Source organism: Arachis ipaensis, chromosome B3, assembly GCF_059453495.1.
Source record: "Arachis ipaensis isolate K30076 ecotype BB chromosome B3, ASM5945349v1, whole genome shotgun sequence".
Classification (NCBI taxonomy): Eukaryota; Viridiplantae; Streptophyta; class Magnoliopsida; order Fabales; family Fabaceae; genus Arachis; species Arachis ipaensis.
The window spans coordinates 66412934-66439218 of record NC_142438.1 but is presented as its reverse complement, the minus strand read 5'-3'; positions in this window follow the sequence as shown (position 1 = coordinate 66439218).

Here is a 26285-nt window from a genome sequence, read left to right as displayed (position 1 = left end):
GAACAGTGCATATGTCTTTTGAATTTGTTGTTTAAGACTATTAAATATGTTGGCTCTTGAAAGAATGATGAACATGAGACATGTTATTGATAATCTGAAAAATCATAAAAATGATTCTTGAAGCAAGAAAAAGCAGCAAAGAACAAAGCTTGCAGAAAAAAAAAAGAGAGAGAAAGAGAAAGCAAGCAGAAAAAGCCAAAGATCTTAAAACCAAAAGGCAAGGGTAATAGAAAGGATCCCAAGGCTTTGAGCATCAGTGGATAGGAGGGCCTAAAGGAATAAAATCCTGGCCTAAGCGGCTAAACCAAGCTGTCCCTAGCCATGTGCTTGTGGCGTGAAGGTGTCAAGTGAAAACTTGAGACTGAGCGGTTAAAGTCAAGGTCCAAAGCAAAAAGAAGAGTGTGCTTAAGAACCCTGGACACCTCTAATTGGGGACTTTAGCAAAGCTGAGTCACAATCTAAAAGGGTTCACCCAATTATGTGTCTGTGGCATTTATGTATCCGGTGGTAATACTGGAAAACAAAGTGCTTAGGGCCACGGCCAAGACTCATAAAGTAGCTGTGTTCAAGAATCATAATACTGAAATAGGAGAATCAATAACACTATCTGAATTCTAAGTTCCTATAGATGCCAATCACTCTGAGCTTCAATGGATAAAGTGAGATGCCAAAACTGTTCGGAAGCAAAAAGCTACTAGTCCCGCTCATCTAATTAGAATCTGAGCTTCACTCAAAAACTCTGAAATATTATTGCTTCTTGACTTATTAGTCTTCTATTTTATTTGTCTATTTGCTTGAGGACAAGCAACAGTTCAAGTTTGGTGTTGTGATGAGCGGATATTTTATACGCTTTTTGGGGTTAATTTCATATAGATTTTAGTATGTTTTAGTTAGTTTTTAGTTTATTTTCATTAGTTTCTAGGAAAAATCCACATTTCTGGACTCTACTATGAGTTTGTGTGTTATTCTGTAATTTCAGGTATTTTCTGGCTGAAATTGAGGGAGCTGAGCAAAAATCTGATTCAGGCTGAAAAAGGACTGCTGATGTTGTTGGATTCTGACCTCCCTGCACTCAAAATGGATTTTCTGGAGCTACAGGACTCCAAATGGCATGCTTCCAATTGCGTTGGAAATTAGACATCCAGGGCTTTCCAGCAATATATAATAGTCTATACTTTGCTCAAGGATAGACGACGTAAACTGGCGTTCAACGCCAGCTCTCTGCCCAATTCTGGCGTCCAGCGCCAGAAACAAGTTGCAAGTTGGAGTTCAACGCCAGAAAAGGATCCAAAGCTGGCATTGAACGCCCAAAACAGCCCCAGGCACGTGAGAAGCTTTAGTCTCAGCCCCAGCACACACCAAGTGGGCCCCAGAAGTGGATTTCTGCACTATCTGTTATAGTTTACTCATTTTCTGTAAACCTAGGTTACTAGTTTAGTATTTAAACAACTTTTAGAGATTTATTATGACATTTTTTAGATCAAAACTTTATACTCTTTGACGGCATGAGTCTCTAAACTCCATTGTTGGGGGTGAGGAGCTCTGCTGTGTCTCGATGAATTAATGCAAGTATTTCTGTTTTCCATTCAAACATGCGTGTTCCTATCTAAGATATCCATTCGCGCCTAACTATGGAGAAGGTGATGATCAGTGACACTCATCACCTTCCTCAATCCATGAACGTGTGTCTGACAATCACTTCCGTTCTACATCAGATTGAATGAATATCTCTTAGATTCCCTAATCAGAATCTCCGTGGTATAAGCTAGATTGATGGCGGCATTCATGAGAATCCGAAAAGTCTAAACCTTGTCTGTGGTATTCCGAGTAGGATTCTGGGATTGGATGGCTGTGACGAACTTCAAACTCGCGAGTGCTGGGCGTAGTGACAGACGCAAAAGGATAGTAAATCCTATTCCGGTACGACTGAGAACCTGCAGATGATTAGCCGTGCGGTGACAGCGCACCTGGACCCTTTTCACTGGAAGAATGGATGGTAGCCATTGACTACGGTGATCCACCTACACACAGCTTGCCATAGGAGGACGTGCGTGCATGAATCAGAGGACAGAGAAAAGCAGAGATTCTGAAGACAAAGCATCTCCAAAACTCCAACATATTATCCATTACTGCATAACAAGTAACCTTTAATCCATGCTCTCTTGTTTATTCGCAACTCAACTGATAAATATAATTGACTTCCTGACTAAGAATTGCAAGATAACCATAGATTGCTTTGAACCAACAATCTCCGTGGGATTCGACCCTTACTCACGTAAGGTATTACTTGGACGACCCAGTGCACTTGCTGGTTAGTGGCACGAGTGTGAAAAGTGTGATTCACAATTCGTGCACCAGAATCCCATTTATCACTCATGTAAGCCTTTGGCCCTTCATCAATGTATCCAAGGGTAGAAGAAATGGTTTCAGAATTCAGGGTGATATGAACCCGTTTCACGTAAGAATGAAGGCTACCATCAATAAACCTTAGATTTGCATAAAACTGTCTCACCAAACCTGGGTACACCATTTTATGAATAAGGAGCAATGGTGTCCATTTGAGACTATCAAACAGGGGCTGGAGATTGATTCCTTTGGAGGCCAGGGACTCGAGATTCACTAGGTAAGAGGGGCATAGATGTCGTTTCTCCAAAACTTCTTTGTGAAATTCAAAGAAAGCGCACGTGGAGAACCTTGAAGGATCAAAATGTGAGTGAGGTTTGTGAAACTTGTTCTTGAAATCCATTGAACCAAGGTTCGGGGGTTCTCTGGTCTCATGAAGCACGAAACCCTTGGCCTTTTGAGAGCTCTTTCCGGATGCATGGGGAGTTGATCTCTTCGGTGGTGATGGTGGTGGGGAAGAGAGAAAAAAAAGAACAGGAGGAACCTGCCGAAGATGAGGCCATTATGGCTCGTGTTTAGGTGTCCTCCTCGGGATAGCGTCATTTAAAGAACGAGGGTCAGCACAACGTAAAAAAAATGGAGGAGCCTGACGAAGATAAAAAAAAGGAAAAAAAAACGGAGGAGCCTGCCGAAGATGAGGCCATTACGGCTCGTGTTTAGGTGTCCTCCTCGGGATAGCGTCATTTAAAGAACGAGGGTCAGCACAACGTAAAAATTAAAAAAATAGAAAAAAAAAACCGGAGGAGCCTGCCGAAGATGAAGCCATTACGGCTCGCGTTTAGGTGTCCTCCTCGGGATAGCGTCATTTAAAGAACGAGGGTCAGCACAACATAAAAATAATAAAAAAAAAACGGAGGAGCCTGCCGAAGATGAGGCCATTACGGCTCGCGTTTAGGTGCCTCCTCGGGATAGCGTCATTTAAAGAACAAGGGTCAGCAAAACATAAAATAAAACGGAAAAAAACATGGAAAAAAAATGGAGGAGCCTACCAAAGATGAGGCCATTACGTCTCGCCTTTAGGTGTCCACCTCAGGATAGCGTCATTTAAAGAAAGAGGGTTAGCACAACGTAAAAAAAATAACGGAGGAGCCTGCAGAAGATAAGGCCACTATGGCTCGTGTTTAGGTGTCCTCCTCGGGATAGCCTCATTTAAAGAACAAGGGTCAGCAAAACATAAAAAAATAACGGAAAAAAACATGGAAAAAAAATGGAGGAGCCTGCCGAAGATGAGGCCATTACATCTCGCCTTTAGGTGTCCACCTCAGGATAGCGTCATTTAAAGAACGAGGGTTAGCACAATATAAAAAAAATAAAATAAAATAAAATAAAATAAAAATGGAAAAAAACCGGAGGAACCTGCGGAAGTTGAGGTCTTTACGGCTGGCCTTTAGGTGTCCTCCTCGGGATAGCGTCATTTAAAGAACGAGGGTCAGCACAACGTAAAAAAAATAGAGGAGCCTCTCGATGATGAGGCCATTACAGCTCGCGTTTAGGTGTCCTCCTCAGGATAGCATCATTTAAAGAACGAGGGTCAGCACAACGTAAAAAAAATGGAGGAGCCTGACGAAGATAAAAAAAAAGGAAAAAAAAAACGGAGGAGCCTGCCGAAGATGAGGCCATTACGGCTCGTGTTTAGGTGTCCTCCTCGGGATAGCGTCATTTAAAGAACGAGGGTCAGCACAACGTAAAAATTAAAAAAATAGAAAAAAAAACGGAGGAGCCTGCCGAAGATGAAGCCATTACGGCTCGCGTTTAGGTGTCCTCCTCGGGATAGCGTCATTTAAAGAACGAGGGTCAGCACAACATAAAAATAATAGAAAAAAAAACGGAGGAGCCTACCGAAGATGAGGCCATTACGGCTCGCGTTTAGGTGTCCTCCTCGGGATAGCGTCATTTAAAGAACGAGGGTCAGCACAACATAAAAATAAAAAAATAGAAAAAAAAAACCGGAGGAGCCTGCCGAAGATGAGGCCATTACGGCTCGTGTTTAGGTGTCCTCCTCCGGATAGCGTCATTTAAAGAACGAGGGTCAGCACAACGTAAAAATTAAAAAAATAGAAAAAAACCGGAGGAGCCTGCCGAAGATGAAGCCATTACAGCTCGCGTTTAGGTGTCCTCCTCGGGATAGCGTCATTTAAAGAACGAGGGTCAGCACAACGTAAAAATTAAAAAAATAGAAAAAAAACCGGAGGAGCCTGCCGAAGATGAAGCCATTACGGCTCGCGTTTAGGTGTCCTCCTCGGGATAGCATCATTTAAAGAACGAGGGTCAGCACAACATAAAAATAATAGAAAAAAAAAAAACGTAGGAGCCTGCCGAAGATGAGGCCATTACAGCTCGCGTTTAGGTGCCTCCTCGGGATAGCGTCATTTAAAGAACAAAGGTCAGCAAAACATAAAAAAAAAACGGAAAAAAACATGGAAAAAAAATGGAGGAGCCTGCCGAAGATGAGGCCATTACTTCTCGCCTTTAGGTGTCCACCTCAGGATAGCGTCATTTAAAGAACGAGGGTTAGCACAACGTAAAAAAAATAACGGAGGAGCCTGCAGAAGATAAGGCCACTACGGCACGTGTTTAGGTGTCCTCCTCGGGATAGCCTCATTTAAAGAACAAGGGTCAGCAAAACATAAAAAAATAACGGAAAAAAACATGGAAAAAAATGGAGGAGCCTGTCGAAGATGAGGCCATTACGTCTCGCCTTTAGGTGTCCACCTCAGGATAGCGTCATTTAAAGAACGAGGGTTAGCACAACGTAAAAAAAATAAAATAAAATAAAATAAAATAAAAATGGATAAAAACCGGAGGAACCTGCGGAAGTTGAGGTCTTTACGGCTGGCCTTTAGGTGTCCTCCTCGGGATAGCGTCATTTAAAGAACGAGGGTCAGCACAACGTAAAAAAAAATGGAGGAGCCTGCCGATGATGAGGCCATTACGGCTCGCGTTTAGGTGTCCTCCTCAGGATAGCGTCATTTAAAGAACGAGGGTCAGCACAACGTAAAAAAAATGGAGGAGCCTGACGAAGATAAAAAAAAGGAAAAAAAAAACGGAGGAGCCTGCCGAAGATGAGGCCATTACGGCTCGTGTTTAGGTGTCCTCCTCGGGATAGCGTCATTTAAAGAACGAGGGTCAGCACAACGTAAAAATTAAAAAAATAGAAAACAAATCGGAGGAGCCTGCCGAGGATGAGGCCATTACGGCTCGTGTTTAGGTGTCCTCCTCGGGATAGCGTCATTTAAAGAACGAGGGTCAGCACAACGTAAAAATTAAAAAAATAGAAAAAAAACCGGAGGAGCCTGCCGAAGATGAAGCCATTACGGCTCGCGTTTAGGTGTCCTCCTCGGGATAGCGTCATTTAAAGAACGAGGGTCAGCACAACATAAAAATAATAGAAAAAAAAACGGAGGAGCCTACCGAAGATGAGCCCATTACGGCTCGCGTTTAGGTGTCCTCCTCGGGATAGCGTCATTTAAAGAACGAGGGTCAGCACAACGTAAAAATTAAAAAAATAGAAAAAAAACCGGAGGAGCCTGCCGAAGATGAGGCCATTACGGCTCATGTTTAGGTGTCCTCCTCGGGATAGCGTCATTTAAAGAACGAGGGTCAGCACAACGTAAAAATTAAAAAAATAGAAAAAAACCGGAGGAGCCTGCCGAAGATGAAGCCATTACGGCTCGCGTTTAGGTGTCCTCCTCGGGATAGCGTCATTTAAAGAACGAGGGTCAGCACAACGTAAAAATTAAAAAAATAGAAAAAAAACCGGAGGAGCCTGCCGAAGATGAAGCCATTACGGCTCGCGTTTAGGTGTCCTCCTCGGGATAGCGTCACTTAAAGAACGAGGGTCAGCACAACATAAAAATAATAGAAAAAAAAACGGAGGAGCCTACCGAAGATGAGCCCATTACGGCTCGCGTTTAGGTGTCCTCCTCGGGATAGCGTCATTTAAAGAACGAGGGTCAGCACAATGTAAAAATTAAAAAAATAGAAAAAAAACCGGAGGAGCCTGCCGAAGATGAGGCCATTACGGCTCATGTTTAGGTGTCCTCCTCGGGATAGCGTCATTTAAAGAACGAGGGTCAGCACAACGTAAAAATTAAAAAAATAGAAAAAAACCGGAGGAGCCTGCCGAAGATGAAGCCATTACGGCTCGCGTTTAGGTGTCCTCCTCGGGATAGCGTCATTTAAAGATCGAGGGTCAGCACAACGTAAAAATTAAAAAAATAGAAAGAAAACCGGAGGAGCCTGCCGAAGATGAAGCCATTACGGCTCGCGTTTAGGTGTCCTCCTCGGGATAGCATCATTTAAAGAACGAGGGTCAGCGCAACATAAAAATAATAGAAAAAAAAAACGTAGGATCCTACCGAAGATGAGGCCATTACGGCTCGCGTTTAGGTGCCTCCTCGGGATAGCGTCATTTAAAGAACAAAGGTCAGCAAAACATAAAAAAAAACGGAAAAAAACATGGAAAAAAAATGGAAGAGCCTACCGAAGATGAGGCCATTACTTCTCGCCTTTAGGTGTCCACCTCAGGATAGCGTCATTTAAAGAACGAGGGTTAGCACAACATAAAAAAAATAAAATAAAATAAAATAAAATAAAAATGGATAAAAACTGGAGGAACCTGCGGAAGTTGAGGTCTTTACGGCTGGCCTTTAGGTGTCCTCCTCGGGATAGCGTCATTTAAAGAACGAGGGTCAGCACAACGTAAAAAAAATGGAGGAGCCTGACGAAGATAAAAAAAAGGAAAAAAAAAATCGGAGGAGCCTGCCGAAGATGAGGCCATTACGGCTCGTGTTTAGGTGTCCTCCTCGGGATAGCGTCATTTAAAGAACGAGGGTCAGCACAACGTAAAAATTAAAAAAATAGAAAAAAAACCGGAGGAGCCTGCCGAAGATGAAGCCATTACGACTCGCGTTTAGGTGTCCTCCTCGGGATAGTGTCATTTAAAGAACGAGGGTCAGCACAACATAAAAATAATAGAAAAAAATACGGAGGAGCCTACCGAAGATGAGGCCATTACGACTCGCGTTCAGGTGTCCTCCTCGGGATAGCGTCATTTAAAGAACGAGGGTCAGCACAACGTAAAAAAAAAAAACGGAGGAGCCTGCAGAAGATAAGGCCACTACGGCTCGTGTTTAAGTGTCCTCCTCGGGATAGCCTCATTTAAAGAACAAGGGTCAGCAAAACATAAAAAAAAAAACGGAAAAAAACATGGAAAAAAAACGGAGGAGCCTGCCGAAGATGAGGCGATTACGTCTCGCCTTTAGGTGTCCACCTCAGGATAGCGTCATTTAAAGAACAAGGGTTAGCACAACGTAAAAAAAATAAAATAAAATAAAAATGGAAAAAAACCGGAGGAACCTGCGGAAGTTGAGGTCTTTACGGCTGGCCTTTAGGAGTCCTCCTCGGGATAGCGTCATTTAAAGAACGAGGGTCAGCACAACGTAAAAAAAAATGGAGGAGCCTGCTGATGATGAGGCCATTACGGCTCGCCTTTAGGTATCCTCCTCGGGATAGCGTCGTTTAAAGAACGAGGGTCAGCACAACGTAAAAAAAATAAAAACTAGAAAAAAAACCGGAAGAGCCTGCCGAAGATGAGGCTATTACAGCTCGTGTTTAGGTGTCTTCCTCGGGATAGCGTCATTTAAAGAACGAGGGTCAGCACAACATAAAAAAAAAAAAACCGGAGGAGCCTCCCGAAGATGAGGCCATTACGGCTCGTGTTTAGGTGTCCTAGTCAGGATAGCGTCATTTAAATAACGAGGGTCAGCACAACGTAAAAATAAAAAAGAAAAAAAACCGGTGGAGCCTACCGAAGATGAGGCCATTACGGCTCGCGTTTAGGTGTCCTCCTCGGGATAGCGTCATTTAAAGAACGAGGGTTAGCACAACGTAAAAAAAAAAAACCGGAGGAGCCTGCCGATGATGAGGCCATTACGGCTCGCCTTTATGTGTCCTCCTCGGGATATCGTCGTTTAAAGAACGAGGGACAGCACAACGTAAAAAAAATAAAAACAAGAAAAAAAAATCGGAAGAGCCTGCCAAAGATGAGGCCATTACGGCTCGTGTTTAGGTGTCCTCCTTGGAATAGCGTCATTTAAAGAACGAGGGTCAGCACAACATAAAAAAAAACAGGAGGAGCCTCCCGAAGATGAGGCCATTACGGCTCGCATTTAGGTGTCCTCCTCAGGATAGCGTCATTTAAAGAACGAGGGTCAGCACAACGTAAAAATAAAAAAATAAAAAAAGAACCGTAGGAGCCTGCCGAAGATGAGGCCATTACGGCTCGCGTTTAGGTGTCCTCCTCGGGATAGCGTCATTTAAAGAACGAGGGTCAGCACAACGAAAAAAAAAATGGAGGAGCCTGCCGAAGATAAAAAAAAGGAAAAAAAACCGGAGGAGCCTGCCGAAGATGAGGCCATTACGGCTCGCCTTTAGTTGTCCTCCTCGGGATAGCGTCATTTAAACAACGAGAGTCAGCACAACGTAAAAAAAATAAAAAAATAAAATAAAAAAATAGAAAAAAAATCGGAGGAACCTGCCGAAGATGTGGTCTTTACGGCTCGCCTTAGGTGTCTTCCTCGCGATAGCGTCGTTGAAAGAATGAGGGTCAGCACAACGTAAAAAAAATAAAAACCAGAAAAAAAAAATCGGCAGAGCCTGCCGAAGATGAGGCCATTACGGCTCGCATTTAGGTGTCCTCCTCAGGATAACGTCATTTAAATAACGAGGGTCAGTACATTGTAAAAATAAAAAAAAAAAACCGGTGGAGCCTACCGAAGATGAGGCCATTACGGTTCGCGTTTAGGTTTCCTCCTCGGGATAGCGCCATTTAAAGAACGAGGGTTAGCACAACGTAAAAAAAAAAAAAAGAAAAACCGGAGGAGCCTACTGATGATGAGGCCATTACGGCTCGCCTTTAGGTGTCCTCCTTATGATATCGTCGTTTAAAGAATGAGGGACAGCACAACGTAAAAAAAAATAAAAACCAGAAAACAAACCGGAAGAGCCTGCTGAAGATAAGGCCATTACGGCTCGTGTTTAGGTGTCCTCCTTGGGATAGCGTCATTTAAAGAATGAGGGTCAGCACAACATAAAAAAAAATCGGAGGAGCCTCCCAAAGATGAGGCCATTACGGCTCGTGTTTAGGTGTCCTCCTCAGGATAGCGTCATTTAAAGAACGAGGGTCAGCACAACGTAAAAATAAAAAAAGAACCGGAGGAGCCTGTCGAAGACGAGGCCGTTACGGCTCGCATTTAGGTGTCCTCCTCGGGATAGCGTCATTTAAAGAATGAGGGTCAGCACAACGTAAAAAAAAAGAAAAAAAAATAGGAGGAACCTGTCGAAGATGAGGCCATTACGGCTCGCGTTTAGGTGTCCTCCTCGGGATACCGTCATTTAAAGAACGAGGGTCAGCACAACGAAAAAAAATGGAGGAGCCTGCCGAAAATAAAAAAAAAGTAAAAGAAACCTGAGGAGCCTGCCGAAGATGAGGCCATTACGGCTAGCCTTTAGTTGTCCTTCTCGGGATAGCGTCATTTAAACAACGAGGGTCAGCACAACGTAAAAGAAAAAAACGGAGGAGCCTGCCGAAGATGAGGCCATTATGGCTTTTGTTTTGGTGTCCTCCTCGGGATAGCGTCATTTAAAGAACGAGGGTCAACACTAACGTAAAAATAAAAAAAAAATAAAAAAACGGAGAAGCCTGCCGAAGATGAAGCCATTACGGCTCGCGTTTAGGTGTACTCCTCCGGATAGCGTCATTTAAAGAACGAGGGTCAGCATAACGTAAAAAAAAAAGAACTGGAGGAGCCTGCCAAAGATGTTGCCGTTACGGCTCGCGTTTAGGTGTCCTCCCCGGGATAGCGTCATTTAAAGAACAAGGGTCCGCACAACGTAAAAATAAAAAAATAAAAAAAGAACCGGAAGAGCCTGTCGAAGATGAGGCCATTACGGCTCGCGTTTAGGTGTCCTCCTCGGGATAGCGTCATTTAAAGAACGAGGGTCAGCACAACGTAAAAATAAAAAATAAAAAAAGAACCGGAGGAGCCTGTCGAAGATGAGGCCATTACGGATCGCGTTTAGGTGTCCTCCTCGGGATAGCGTCATTTAAAGAACGAGGGTCGGCACAACGAAAAAAAAAATGGAGCCTGCCGAAAATAAAAAAAAAAAGGAAAAAAAAAACCGGAGGAGCCTGCCGAAGATGAGGCCATTACGGCTCGCCTTTAGTTGTCCTCCTCGGGATAGCGTCATTTAAACAACGAGGGTCAGCACAACGTAAAAAAAAATGGAGGAGCCTGTCGAAAATGAGGCCATTACGTCTCACCTTTAGGTGTCCTCCTAAGGATAGCATTTTTTAAAGAACGAGGGTCAGCACAACGTAAAAAGAAAAATCGGAAAAAAAAAACGGAGGACCCTGCCGAAGATGAGGCCATTACGGCTCGCGTTTAGGTGTACTCTTCGGGATAGCGTCATTTAAAGAACGAGGGTAAAAAAAAAAGAAACCGGAAAAAACCGGAGGAACCTGCCGAATATGAGGCCATTACGGCTCGCCTTTAGGTGTCTTCCTCGGGATAGCATCATTTAAAGAACGAGAGTCAGCACAACATAAAAAAAAAGGAAAAAAATCGAAAAAAAAAACCGGAGGAGCCTGCCGAAGATGAGGCCATTTCGGCTCGCATTTAGGTGTCCTCCTCGGGATAGCGTCATTTAAAGAACGGGGGTCAACACAACGTAAAAAAAAACACCAGAAAAAAAACCGGAGGTGCTTGCCGAAGATGAGGCCATTACAGCTCGCGTTTAGGTGTCCTACCTGGGATAGTGTCATTTAAAGAACGAGGGTCAGCAAACATAAAAAAAAAAAATGGAGGAGCCTGTCGAAGATGAGGCCATTACGGCTCGCCTTTAGGTGTCCTCCTAGGTATAGCATTTTTTAAAGAACGAGTGTCAGCACAACCTAAAAAAAAAACTGAAAAAAAAAACGGAGGAGCCTGCCGAAGATGAGGCCATTACGGCTCGCGTTTAGGTGTCCTCCTCGGGATAGCGTCATTGAAAGAACGAGGGTAAAAAAAAAAGAAACCAGAAAAAAACCGGAGGAACCTGCCGAAGATGAGGCCATTACGGCTCGCCTTTAGGTGTCCTCCTCGGGATAGCGTCATTTAAAGAACGAGGGTCAGCATAACGTAAAAAAAAAAAAAGAACTGGAGGAGCCTGCCGAAGATGATGCCGTTACAGCTCGCGTTTAGGTGTCCTCCCCGGGAAAGCGTCATTTAAAAAATGAGGGTCAGCATAACGTAAAAAAAGGAAAAAAATCGGAAAAAAAAAAAACCAGAGGAGCCTGCCGAAGATGAAACCATTACGGCTCGCCTTTATTTGTCCTCCTCGGGATAGCGTCATTTAAAGAACGAGGTTCAGTACAACATAAAGAAAAAGATAAAACACCAGAAAAAAAAACCGGAGGTGCCTGCCGAAAATGAGGCCGTTACGGCTCGCATTTAGGTGTCCTCCCCGGGATAGCGTCATTTAAAGTACGAGGGTCAGCACAACGTAAAAAAAAAGGAAAAAAAATTGGAAAAAAAAAACCGGAGGAGCCTGCCGAAGATGAGGCCATTACGGCTCGCCTTTATTTGTTCTCCTCGAGATAGCGCCATTTAAAGAACGAAAGTCAGCACAACGTTAAAAAAAAAAACCGCAAGTGCCTGCCGAAGATGAGGCCATTACGGCTCGTGTTTAGGTGTCCTCCTCGGGATAGCGTCATTTAAAGAAGGATGGTCAGCAAAACGAAAAAAAAAAGAAAAAAAAATGGGAGGAACCTGCGGAAGATGAGGCCATTACGGCTCGCGTTTAGGTGTCCTCCTCGAGATAGCGTCACCTAAAGAACGAGGGTCAGCACAACGTAAAAAAAAGCGGAGGAGCCTGCCGAAGATGAGGCCATTACGGCTCGTGTTTAGGTGTCCTCCTCGGGATAGCGTCAATTAAAGAACGAGAGTCAGCACCACATAAAAATTAAAAAAATAGAAAAAAAAACAGGAGGAGCCTGCCGAAGATGTAGCCATTACGGCTCGCCTTTAGGTGTCCTCCTCGGGATAGCGTCATTTAAAGAACGAGGGACAGCACAACGTAAAAATAATAGAAAAAAAAAACGTAGGAGCCTGCCGAAGATGAGGCCATTACGGCTCGCGTTTAGGAGTCCTCCTCGGGATAGCGTCATTTAAAGAACGAGGGTCAGCACAACGTAAAAAAAAAAAAAAAACCGGGGGAGCCTGCCAAAGATGAGGCCATTACGGCTTGCCTTTATGTGTCCTCCTCGGGATAGCATCATTTAAAGAACGAGGGTCAGCACAACGTAAAAAAAAATAAAAAAATAAAATAAAAAATAGAAAAAACCGGAAAAAAAAACCAGAGGAACCTGCTGAGGATGAGGTCTTTACGGCTCGCCTTTAGGTGTCCTCCTCGGGATAGCGTCATTTAAAGAACGAGGGTCAGCACAACGTAAAAATAATAGAAAAAAAACCGGAGGAGCCTGCCGAAGATGAGGCCATTACGGCTCGCGTTTAGGTGTCCTCCTCGGGATAGCGTCATTTAAAGAACGAGGGTCAGCACAACGTAAAAAAAAAACACCAGAAAAAAAAACGGAGGTGCCTGCCGAAGATGAGGCCGTTCCAGCTCGCGTTTAGGTGTCCTGCCTGGGATAGCGTCATTTAAAGAACGAGGGTCAGCACAACGTAAAAAAAAACGGGGGAGCCTGTCGAAGATGAGGCCATTACGGCTCGCCTTTAGGTGTCCTCCTAGGTATAGCATTTTTTAAAGAACGAGGGTCAGCACAACGTAAAAAAAAAAACCGGAATAAAAAACCGGAGGAGCCTGCCGAAGATGACGCCATTACAGCTCGTGTTTAGGTGTCCTCCTCGGGATAGCGTCATTTAAAGAACGAGGGTAAAAAAAAAGAAACCGGGAAAAAACCGGAGGAACCTGCCGAAGATGAGGCCATTACGGCTCGCCTTTAGGTGTCCGCCTCGGGATAGCGTCATTTAAAGAACGAGGGTCAGCATAACGTACAAAAAAAAAAAGAGAACTGCAGGAGCTTGCCGAAGATGATGCCGTTACGGCTCGCGTTTAGATGTCCTCCCCGGGAGAGCGTCATTTAAAAAACGAGGGTCAGCACAACGTAAAAAAAAGGAAAAAAATCGGAAAAAAAAAACCAGAGGAGCCTGCCGAAGATGAGGCCATTACGGCTCGCCTTTATTTGTCCTCCTCGGGATAGCGTCATTTAAAGAACGAGGTTCAGCACAACGTAAAAAAAAAAGATAAAACACCAGAAAAAAAACCGGAGGTGCCTGCCGAAAATGAGACCGTTACGGCTCGCATTTAGGTGTCCTCCCCGGGATAGCGTCATTTAAAGAACGAGGGTCAGCATAATGTAAAAAAAAGGAAAAAATTGGAAAAAAAAAACCAGAGGAGCCTGCCGAAGATGAGGCCATTACGGCTCGCCTTTATTTGTCCTCCTCGGGATAGCGTCATTTAAAGAACGAAGGTCAGCACAACGTTAATAAAAAAAACCGCAAGTGCCTGCCGAAGATGAGGCCATTACGGCTCGTGTTTAGGTGTCCTCTTCGGGATAGCGTCATTTAAAGAAGGATGGTCAGCAAAACGAAAAAAAAAAGAAAAAAAAATGGGAGGAACCTGCGGAAGATGAGGCCATTACGGCTCGCGTTTAGGTGTCCTCCTCGGGATAGCGTCACTTAAAGAACGAGGGTCAGCACAACGTAAAAAAAAGCGGAGGAGCCTGCCGAAGATGAGGCCATTACGGCTCGTGTTTAGGTGTCCTCCTCGGGATAGCGTCATTTAAAGAACGAGAGTCAGCACCACATAAAAATTAAAAAAATAGAAAAAAAAAACAGGAGGAGCCTGCCGAAGATGTAGCCATTACGGCTCGCCTTTAGGTGTCCTCCTCGGGATAGCGTCATTTAAAGAACGAGGGTCAGCACAATGTAAAAAAAAAAAAAAAAACCAGGGGAGCCTGCCAAAGATGAGGCCATTACGGCTTGCCTTTATGTGTCCTCCTCGGGATAGCATCATTTAAAGAACGAGGGTCAGCACAACGTAAAAAAAAATAAAAAAATAAAATAAAAAATAGAAAAAACCGGAAAAAAAAACCCAGAGGAACTTGCCGAGGATGAGGTCTTTACGGCTCGCCTTTAGGTGTCCTCCTCGGGATAGCGTCATTTAAAGAACGAGGGTCAGCACAACGTAAAAAAAAAACACCAGAAAAAAAAACCGGAGGTGCCTACCGAAGATGAGGCCGTTCCAGCTCGCGTTTAGGTGTCCTACCTGGGATAGCGTCATTTAAAGAACGAGGGTCAGCACAACGTAAAAAAAAACGGAGGAGCCTGTCGAAGATGAGGCCATTACGGCTCGCCTTTAGGTGTCCTCCTAGGTATAGCATTTTTTAAAGAACGAGGGTCAGCACAATGTAAAAAAAACCGGAAAAAAAAACCGGAGGAGCCTGCCGAAGATGAGGCCATTACGACTCGCGTTTAGGTGTCCTCCTCGGGATAGCGTCATTTAAAGAACGAGGGTAAAAAAAAAGAAACCAGGAAAAAACCGGAGGAACCTGCCGAAGATGAGGCCATTACGGCTCGCCTTTAGGTGTCCGCCTCGGGATAGCGTCATTTAAAGAACGAGGGTCAGCATAACGTAAAAAAAAAAAGAACTGCAGGAGCCTGCCGAAGATGATGCCGTTACGGCTCGGGTTTAGGTGTCCTCCCCGGGATAGCGTCATTTAAAAAACGAGGGTCAGCACAACGTAAAAAAAAGGAAAAAAATCAGAAAAAAAAAACAGAGGAGCCTGCCGAAGATGAGGCCATTACGGCTCGCCTTTATTTGTCCTCCTCGGGATAGCGTCATTTAAAGAACGAGGTTCAGCACAACGTAAAAAAAAAACACCAGAAAAAAACCAGAGGTGCCTGCCGAAAATGAGGCCGTTACGGCTCGCATTTAGGTGTCCTCCACGGGATAGCGTCATTTAAAAAACGAGGGTCAGCACAACGTAAAAAAAAGGAAAAAAATCGAAAAAAAAAACCAGAGGAGCCTGCCGAAGATGAGGCCATTACGGCTCGCCTTTATTTGTCCTCCTCGGGATAGCGTCATTTAAAGAACGAGGTTCAGCACAACGTAAAAAAAAAAGATAAAACACCAGAAAAAAAACCGGAGGTGCCTGCCGAAAATGAGGCCGTTACGGCTCGCATTTAGGTGTCCTCCCCGGGATAGCGTCATTTAAAGAACGAGGGTCAGCATAATGTAAAAAAAAGGAAAAAATTGGAAAAAAAAAAAACCAGAGGAGCCTGCCGAAGATGAGGCCATTACAGCTCGCCTTTATTTGTCCTCCTCGGGATAGCGTCATTTAAAGAACGAAGGTCAGCACAACGTTAAAAAAAAAAACCGCAAGTGCCTGCCGAAGATGAGGCCATTACGGCTCGTGTTTAGGTGTCCTCCTCGGGATAGCGTCATTTAAAGAAGGATGGTCAGCAAAACAAAAAAAAAAGAAAAAAAAATGGGAAGAACCTGCCGAAGATGAGGCCATTACGGCTCACGTTTAGGTGTCCTCCTCGGGATAGCGTCAGTTAAAGAATGAGGGTCAGCACAACGTAAAAAAAAGCGGAGGAGCCTGCCGAAGATGAGGCCATTACGGCTCGCTTTTGTTTGTCCTCCTCGGGATATCGTCATTTAAAGAACGAGGTTCAGCACAACGTAAAAAAAAAAAAACACCAGAAAAAAAACCGGAGGTGCCTGCCGAAAATGAGGCCGTTACGGCTCGCATTTAGGTGTCCTCCCCGGAATAGCGTCATTTAAAAAACGAGGGTCAGCACAACGTAAAAAAAAGGAAAAAAATCGGAAAAAAAAAAAACCAGAGGAGCCTGCCGAAGATGAGGCCATTACGGCTCGCCTTTATTTGTCCTCCTCGGGATAGCGTCATTTAAAGAACGAAGGTCAGCACAACGTTAAAAAAAAAAAAACCGCAAGTGCCTGCCAAAGATGAGGCCATTACGGCTCGTGTTTAGGTGTCCTCCTCGGGATAGCGTCATTTAAAGAAGGATGGTCAGCAAAACGAAAAAAAAAAGAAAAAAAATGGGAGGAACCTGCCGAAGATGAGGCCATTACGGCTCGCGTTTAGGTGTCCTCCTCGGGATAGCGTCACTTAAAGAACGAGGGTCAGCACAACGTAAAAAAAAACGGAGGAGCCTGCCGAAGATGAGGCCATTACGGCTCGTGTTTAGGTGTCCTCCTCGGGATAGCGTCATTTAAAGAACGAGAGTCAGCACCACATAAAAATTAAAAAAATAGAAAAAAAAAACCGGAGGAGCCTGCCGAAGATGTAGCCATTACGGCTCGCCTTTAGGTGTCCTCCTCGGGATAGCGTCATTTAAAGAACGAGGGACAGCACAACGTAAAAATAATAGAAAAAAAAAACGGAGGAGCCTGCCGAAGATGAGGCCATTACGGCTCGCGTTTAGGAGTCCTCCTCGGGATAGCGTCATTTAAAGAACGAGGGTGAGCACAACGTAAAAAAAAAAAAAAAAAAACCGGAGGAGCCTGCCAAAGATGAGGCCATTACGGCTTGCCTTTATGTGTCCTCCTCGGGATGACATCATTTAAAGAACGAGGGTCAGCACAACGTAAAAAAAAAATAAAAAAATAAAATAAAAAAATAGAAAAAACCGGAAAAAAAAAACCGGAGGAACCTGCCGAAGATGAGGTCTTTACGGCTCGCCTTTAGGTGTCCTTTCGGGATAGCGTCATTTAAAGAACGAGGGTCAGCACAACGTAAAAAAAGTAAAAACCAGAAAAAAAAAACCGGAAGAGCCTGCCGAAGATGAGGCCATTACGGCTCGTGTTTAGGTGTCTTCCTCGGGATAGCGTCATTTAAAAAACGAGGGTCAGTGGTGCACGAAATTGTGATCTTTGGTAATGGCTCCAAGAACTTGGTGCTCTAATCTTAATTCATAATTTGCCACAACTTCGATACAACTAACCAGCAAGTGCACTGGGTCGTCCAAGTAATAAACTTTACGTGAGTAAGGGTCGATCCCACGGAGATTGTTGGTATGAAGCAAGCTATGGTCACCTTGTAAATCTCAGTCAGGCGGATATAAAATAGTTATGGAGTTTTCGAAAATAATACTAATTAAACAGAAAATAAGGATAGAAACACTTATGTAATTCATTGGTGAGAATTTCAAATAAGCGTGTAGAGATGCTTTCGTTCCTCTGAATCTCTGCTTTCCCGCTGTCTTCATCCAATCAGTCTTTCTCCTTTCCATGGCTGGCTTTATGCAAGGGCATCACCGTTGTCAATGGTTACATCCCCTCCTCTTGTGAAAATGGTCCAAATGCTCTGTCACAGCACGGCTAATCATCCGAGGTTCCCGATCATGCTGGAATAGGATTCACCCTCCTTTTGCGTCTGTCACTACGCCCAGCAATCGCGAGTTATAAGAGTTTACCTTAGGAGTCATATAGTAGTAATTAGTGTCTATTTTGATTTTACCTCCAATTAAGTTATAGTTTATTTTCCTCATCATCAGCAAACATGAATAAAATAGTAGATCTTTTGAATAAGAGGCAATAAAATTTGAGTTTTTAATAAGAAAAATTCTAATTAGTAACATGTGGTGGCCATGCTTTCTGTCTTCTGAATGAATGCTTGAACAGTGCATATGTCTTTTGAATTTGTTGTTTAAGACTGTTAAATATGTTGGATCTTGAAAGAATGATGAACATGAGACATGTTATTGATAATCTGAAAAATCATAAAAATGATTCTTGAAGCAAGAAAAAGCAGCAAAGAACAAAGCTTGCAGAAAAAAAAAGAGAGAGAAAGATAAAGCAAGCAGAAAAAGCCAAAGCTCTTAAAACCAAAAGGCAAGGGTAATAGAAAGGATCCCAAGGCTTTGAGCATCAGTGGATAGGAGGGCCTAAAGGAATAAAATCCTGGCCTAAGCGGCTAAACCAAGTTGTCCCTAGCCATGTGCTTGTGGCGTGAAGGTGTCAAGTGAAAACTTGAGACTGAGCGGTTAAAGTCAAGGTCCAAAGCAAAAAGAAGAGTGTGCTTAAGAACCCTGGACACCTCTAATTGGGGACTTTAGCAAAGCTGAGTCACAATCTAAAAGGGTTCACCCAATTATGTGTCTGTGGCATTTATGTATCCGGTGGTAATACTGGAAAACAAAGTGCTTAGGGCCACGGCCAAGACTCATAAAGTAGCTGTGTTCAAGAATCATCATACTGAAATAGGAGAATCAATAACACTATCTGAATTCTAAGTTCCTATAGATGCCAATCACTCTGAGCTTCAATGGATAAAGTGAGATGCCAAAACTGTTCGGAAGCAAAAAGCTACTAGTCCCGCTCATCTAATTAGAATCTGAGCTTCACTCAAAAACTCTGAGATATTATTGCTTTTTGACTTATTAGTCTTCTATTTTATTTGTCTAGTTGCTTGAGGACAAGCAACAGTTCAAGTTTGGTGTTGTGATGAGCGGATATTTTATACGCTTTTTGGGGTTAATTTCATATAGATTTCAGTATGTTTTAGTTGGTTTTTTGTTTATTTTCATTAGTTTCTAGGAAAAATCCACATTTCTGGACTCTACTATGAGTTTGTGTGTTTTTTTGTAATTTCAGGTATTTTCTGGCTGAAATTGAGGGAGCTGAGCAAAAATCTGATTCAGGCTGAAAAAGGACTGCTGATGTTGTTGGATTCTGACCTCCCTGCACTCAAAATGGATTTTCTGGAGCTACAGGACTCCAAATGGCGTGCTTCCAATTGCGTTGGAAAGTAGACATCCAGGGATTTCCAGAAATATATAATAGTCCATACTTTGCTCAAGGATAGACGACGTAAACTGGCGTTCAAAGCCAGAACTTTGCCCAATTTTGGCGTCCAGCGCCAGAAACAAGTTGCAAGTTGGAGTTCAACGCCAGAAAAGGATCCGAAGCTGGCGTTGAACGCCCAAAACAGCCCCAGGCACGTGAGAAGCTTTAGTCTCAGCCCCAGCACACACCAAGTGGGCCCCAGAAGTGGATTTCTGCACCATCTGTTATAGTTTACTCATTTTCTGTAAACCTAGGTTACTAGTTTAGTATTTAAACAACTTTTAGAGATTTATTTTGCATCTCATGACATTTTTTAGATCAAAACTTTATACTTTTTGACGGCATGAGTCTCTAAACTCCATTGTTGGGGGTGAGGAGCTCTGCTGTGTCTCGATGAATTAATGCAAGTATTTCTGTTTTCCATTCAAACATGCGTGTTCCTATCTAAGATATCCATTCGTGCCTAACTATGGAGAAGGTGATGATCAGTGACACTCATCACCTTCCTCAATCCATGAACGTGTGTCTGACAATCATTTCCGTTCTAGATCAGATTGAATGAATATCTCTTAGATTCCCTAATCAGAATCTCCGTGGTATAAGCTAGATTGATGGCGGCATTCATGAGAATCCGGAAAGTCTAAACCTTGTCTGTGGTATTCCGAGTAGGATTCTGGGATTGGATGGCTGTGACGAACTTCAAACTCGCAAGTGCTGGGCGTAGTGACAGACGCAAAAGGATAGTAAATCCTATTCCGGTATGACTGAGAACCTGCAGATGATTAGCCGTGCGGTGACAGCGCACCTGGACCCTTTTCACTGGAAGGATGGATGGTAGCCATTGACAACGGTAATCCACCTACACACAGCTTGCCATAGGAGGACGTGCGTGCATGAATCAGAGGTCAGAGAAAAGTAGAGATTCTGAAGACAAAGCATCTCCAAAACTCCAACATATTATCCATTACTGCATAACAAGTAACCTTTAATCCATGCTCTCTTGTTTATTCACAACTCAACTGATAAATATAATTGACTTCCTGACTAAGAATTGCAAGATAACCATAGATTGCTTTAAACCAACAATCTCCGTGGGATTCGACCATTACTCACGTAAGGTATTACTTGGACGACCCAGTGCACTTGCTGGTTAGTGGCACGAGTGTGAAAAGTGTGATTCACAATTCGTGCACCAGAATCCCATTTATCACTCATGTAAGCCTTTGGCCCTTCATCAATGTATCCAAGGGTAGAAGAAATGGTTTCAGAATTCAGGGTGATATGAACCCGTTTCACGTAAGAATGAAGGCTACCATCAATAAACCTCAGATTTGCATAAAACTGTCTCACCAAACCTGGGTACGCCATTTTATGAATAAAGAGCAATGGTGCCCATTTGAGACTATCAAACAGGGGCTGGAGATTGATTCCTTTGGAGGCCAGGGACTCGAGATTCACTAGGTAATAGGGGCATAGATGCTGTTTCTCCAAAACTTCTTTGTGAAATTCAAAGAAAGCGCACGTGGAGAACCTTGAAGGATCAAAATGTGAGTGAGGTTTGTGAAACTTGTTCTTGAAATCCATTGAACCAAGGTTCGGGGGTTCTCTGGTCTCATGAAGCACGAAACCCTTGGCCTTTTGAGAGCTCTTTCCGGATGCATGGGGAGTTGATCTCTTTGGTGGTGATGGTGGTGGGGAAGAGAGAAAAAAAAAGAACAGGAGGAACCTGCCGAAGATGAGGCCATTATGGCTCGCGTTTAGGTGTCCTCCTCGGGATAGCGTCATTTAAAGAACGAGGGTCAGCACAACGTAAAAAAAAATGGAGGAGCCTGACGAAGATAAGAAAAGGAAAAAAAACCGGAGGAGCCTGCCGAAGATGAGGCCATTACGGCTCGTGTTTAGGTGTCCTCCTCGGGATAGCGTCATTTAAAGAACGAGGGTCAGCACAACGTAAAAATGAAAAAAATAGAAAAAAAACCGGAGGAGCCTGCCGAAGATGAAGCCATTACGGCTCACGTTTAGGTGTCCTCCTCGGGATAGCGTCATTTAAAGAACGAGGGTCAGCACAACGTAAAAATAATAGAAAAAAAAACCGAAGGAGCCTGCCGAAGATGAGGCCATTACGGCTCGCTTTTAGGTGTCCTCCTCGGGATAGCGTCATTTAAAGAACGAGGGTCAGCACAACGGAAAAAAAAATGGCGGAGCCTGCAGAAGATAAGGCCACTACGGCTCGTGTTTAGGTGTCCTCCTCGGGATAGCCTCATTTAAATAACAAGGGTCAGCAAAACATAAAAAAAAAATGGAAAATAACATGGAAAAAAACGGAGGAGCTTGCCGAAGATGAGGCCATTACGTCTCGCCTTTAGGTGTCCACCTCAGGATAGCGTCATTTAAAGAACGAGGGTCAGCACAACGTAAAAAAAATAAAATAAAATAAAATAAAATAAGAATGGAAAAAAACCAGAGGAACCTGCGGAAGTTGAGGTCTTTACGGCTGGCCTTTAGGTGTCCTCCTCGGGATAGCGTCATTTAAAGAACGAGGGTCAGCACTGATGACAAGTCATCTTAGCCTAGTTTCACTAGCCTTTTTCTATGTTTTTATTAGGTTTTATACACTTTCTTGCAATCTAAGTAAGTAATTTGGGATGAAAATGCATGACTTCCTTGAATCAAACAACCACCATGTAATTAATGCTAAATCATGAGGTTTAAGCTAAATTTAATTGAATTTTAATGATTTATAAACCTTGTGAATTTAGTGATACTTTGATTGGTTGTTTTGATTACTTGTAGGTGAAGAAAGAAAAAAAAGAAGAAAAGCGTGGCTCAAGGAGCGTGCCCAAAGGAAAAAGCATAACCACATTGAGGAAAAAGGAAAGCTAAGTTAAGAAAGCAAACTGAGCTTCACAAGGAATGAAAGGAGAAGGCAAGCTACAAAGCTAAGTTCAAATAGTTAATTGAGCACTAAATAAAGCAAGGAAATGGTGCAAAGCTCTTAACTAAGTTAACTTTATCGGGACCTCTCCATATTAATTCAAGAAGAAATTCCAAGGGATGAAGCCAACAAGATTCGAACCAAGGACCAAGAAGAAGCAAGGAACTCACCTTGCAAGGAAATTCAAGAAGAAATAGCCAAAATGCAACCTCCATGGTTCGAACTTGGAACCACACGCTACTCCTTGCAAGGGAATTCAAGAATAAATAGCCAGAATGCTTCCTCCAGGATTTGAACTTGGGAACTCCTTGAAACATAAGGAAGGAGTGCCACCAAGCTTGCAAGAAAAATTAAGGAAAAATAGCTTAAATGCTTGAGCCAAGTTTCGAACATGGGAACTCTTGGAAACACAAGGAAGGAGCGTCCATCTCTTCCAAAGGAAATTAGCCTCCACTTCCTCCACCAGGATTCGAACCTGGGACATTGAGGCCATAAGCAAGGCGCTCACAAGGAAGCTCAGTTGGTTTTTCCAACTGAGCATTGCCTCTCCCCCAAGCCTCCACAATGTGACACGGTCATGACACCAAAAAGCACAATTTTGGCGCACCAAGGAAGGCTGTTTTGTGCATCATGACACGGACCAAGGCACCAAGGAGCAAGCCTTGTGCGCACAAGGAGACACGGCCAACACTTAGAGCTAAGTTGGATTTTCCAACTGAGCTCTAGTGTCACACACTCCACCAAGGGCTGGGCGCACCAATTTTGGCACACATGGGCAGCATGCTTGAAAGCTAAGTTGGATTTTCCAACTGAGCTTTCCCCTGGAGGTGCAATTTGGGATAAAAATTGGATTAAAAATCCAATTTAATTCATTTCTTCACCAAATCAAAAGCCCACCCAAATTTCAAAATCCAAGAATAGAAAGTGTATAAATAGGAGTTAGTTTGATGTAATTAGGATTTTTGAACTTTTGGAACTTTTTATTTTTGCTTTTAGACTTTTATTTTGAATTGTCCTGGAGAACTTTTGGCTTTAAGTTTGTAATTTCAGAGAACTTGGAAGGAGAATTGATCTCTCTTCTTCCTTGTTCTTGCTTGAGCACTCTTTTATTTTCTTGCTTTGGATCTTGGGTGGAGAATTGAAGAACTTCTGTTTCAATCTCACCTTGAGATCTTGTTAAATTTTCTGCATAATTAAATTCCAATTTCCATTTACTGCTTCATCTTCTACTCTCTCTGCAATTTACTTTTCTTTGTTTCTTTTGCAATTGTTCTTGTTAGATCAAGGAAGGATTTGAGATCTAGACTTGTTATCTAGTCTCTTCCACTCCTGAGATCTTCAACCTCTTTTACATTGCTGCAATTTAAGCACTGCTTTTCTGTCTTTATAATTCTCAAAGCATTTTTACTCTTCTGTTTGAGATCTATTCTAATTCAATTCATCTTTTGCTTTGCTGTTTGATGCAATTTAATTCTGCATGTTTAATTTCTGCAATCCCAACTCCCAATCCCTTTTACAATTCAAGCAATTTATGTTTCTTGCACTTAAAGCTTCAGTCATTTACATTACTTGCAATTTACGTTTCTGCAATTTAATTTACTTGCACTTTAAGATTCAGCTCCTTTATTTTCCTGCTCTTTAGTTTACTGCAAATTTCCCCTTCCCCTTTACTTTTCATGCAATTTAGCTTCTGCAAATCACAAATCACTCAACCAAATCTTGATTCGCTTGACTAAATCAACCACTAAACTAAAATTGCTCAATCCTTCAATCCCTGTGGGATCGACCTCACTCATGTGAGTTATTATTACTTGATGCGACCCGGTACACTTGCCAGTGAGTTTTGTGTTGGATCGTTTTCCACACATCAAGTTTTTGGCACCGTTGCCGGGGATTGATTAGATTGACAATGATTAAGTGAAGTGAAGATCTAGATCAAGCACTTTTTCTTTTCTGTTTCTTTAATTTTTGACTAACACACTAACTGTTTGAATTTTTGCTTAAGCCAATTAACATTTCACTTCAGCCATGGATTGAAGTGTTATTGCTTTCTGGTGTTGTGATTTTTATGCTTTGGTTGTATGTCAGGTACAAGGAGAATTACACCCACTTTTTGTGAACAAGACGAAAGAACCCTCAGAAGATTAAGAAGAGCTGAAAGAGGGAAAAACATTATTGGAGAAGAGGAGTCAGAAGAAGAATTCCAAGATATGGAGGAACACTTAACAAACCCACCAAATGTAGCTGAAGGAGCAGCCAACAACAACAATAATCCACCATAGAGAAGAGTTTTGGCTTCCTACACATGTGCAGATCCAAGACATTGTGGGAGTAGCATTCTTACCCCAAATGTTAATGCAAATAACTTTGAACTAAAGCCACAATTCATCACCTTGGTTCAAAATAATTGTTCTTATGGAGGAGGACCACTTGAAGACCCTAACCAACACTTGTCCACCTTCTTGAGGATTTGTGACACTGTCAAAACCAATGGTGTGCACCCTGACAGTTACAAGCTACTGCTATTTCCATTTTCTCTCAGAGACAAAGCCACTCAATGGTTGGAATCCTTCCCAAGAGACAGCATCAACAATTGGGATGATCTAGTAACCAAGTTCCTTGCCAAGTTTTACCCACCTCAAAGAGTTATTAGATTGAAGACTGAAGTGCAAACATTCACATAAATCGATGCTGAACCCTTGTATGAGGCATGGGAACGATATAAAGCTCTAATCAGGAAGTGTCCACCAGGAATGTTCAGTGAATGGGACAGATTGCAGAACTTCTATGAAGGCTTAACACTGAAATCTCAAGAGGCTTTGGATTATTTAGTAGGAGGCTCTTTACAACTAATGAAAACAGCAGAGGAAGCTCAAAATCTCATTGATATGGTGGCCAACAATCAATATTTCTTTGCTCACCAAAGGCAACACCAACCATCACAAAGGAAAGCAGTGATGGAGTTGGAAGGAGTGGACTCAATCCTAGCTCAAAATAAAATGATGCAGCAGCAAATTCAACAACAATTTGAGCAAATGGCCAAGAGGATTGATAGCCTTCAAGTTGCAGCAGTCAACACAAGCCAACCATCATCCACATGGGGGCAAAATGAAGAAACTCAAGAGGAGCAGCAGCAAGAACAAGTCCAGTACATGCACAACCAAAATTCTGGGCCAAATGAAGTCTATGGTGATACTTACAACCCTTCTTGGAAGAACCACCCAAACCTTAGGTGGGGAGATAATCACAACCAGAATCAACAACCATGGCAGAGAAATTCAAATCCAAACACTTCAAGAAACAACCAAAACCACAACCAGCAGCAAACTAACCAAAACCCTTACAAAAAACCCCAAAACAACTACCCCAACTCCAACCATTACCCATCCAATAACCAAACCTCAAATCAAAACACTTACCCTCAACCCTCAACACCCCACAATCAACCAATCTCACAAGAATCTCAAAGGATTAACAACTTGGAGCTCCTAATGGAAAAAATGATGAAAACTCAAGAGATGACATTGAGGAACCAGGAAGCCTCCATGAAAAATATGGAAAGGCAAATTGGACAACTCTTCAAGCAAATCACCATTGAAAGATAATCAAACTCACTGCCAAGTGACATCATTCCTAATCCTAAAGAGGAGTGCAAGGCAATTCAACTGAGGAGTGGAAAAGTCCTGGTGAAAGATGAAGAAGCAACCAAGAAGCCAAAGGAAAGTGACAAGAAACAAGCTGAAGAAGAGAAAGTCAATGACAAGAAGGAGACAGCAAGCAAGAAAACTCAGAATCAAGTTCAAGAAAAAGAAGATCAGCCACAAAAATCAAGAAAGGGAAATGAAGTAATTGAAGAGCCAACTAAGGACCAAAGGCAGGGAATGAACTTCACTCAACCCTTGCCATATCCTCAAAGGTTCAACAAGGAGACTAAGGACCAACACTTCCCAAAATTTCTTGAAATCTTCAAGAAGTTGGAAATTAATATTCCCTTAGCTGAAGCACTTGAGCAAATGCCCCTGTACGCAAAGTTCTTGAAGGAACTTATCAACAAGAAGAGGAATTGGCAAGTCAA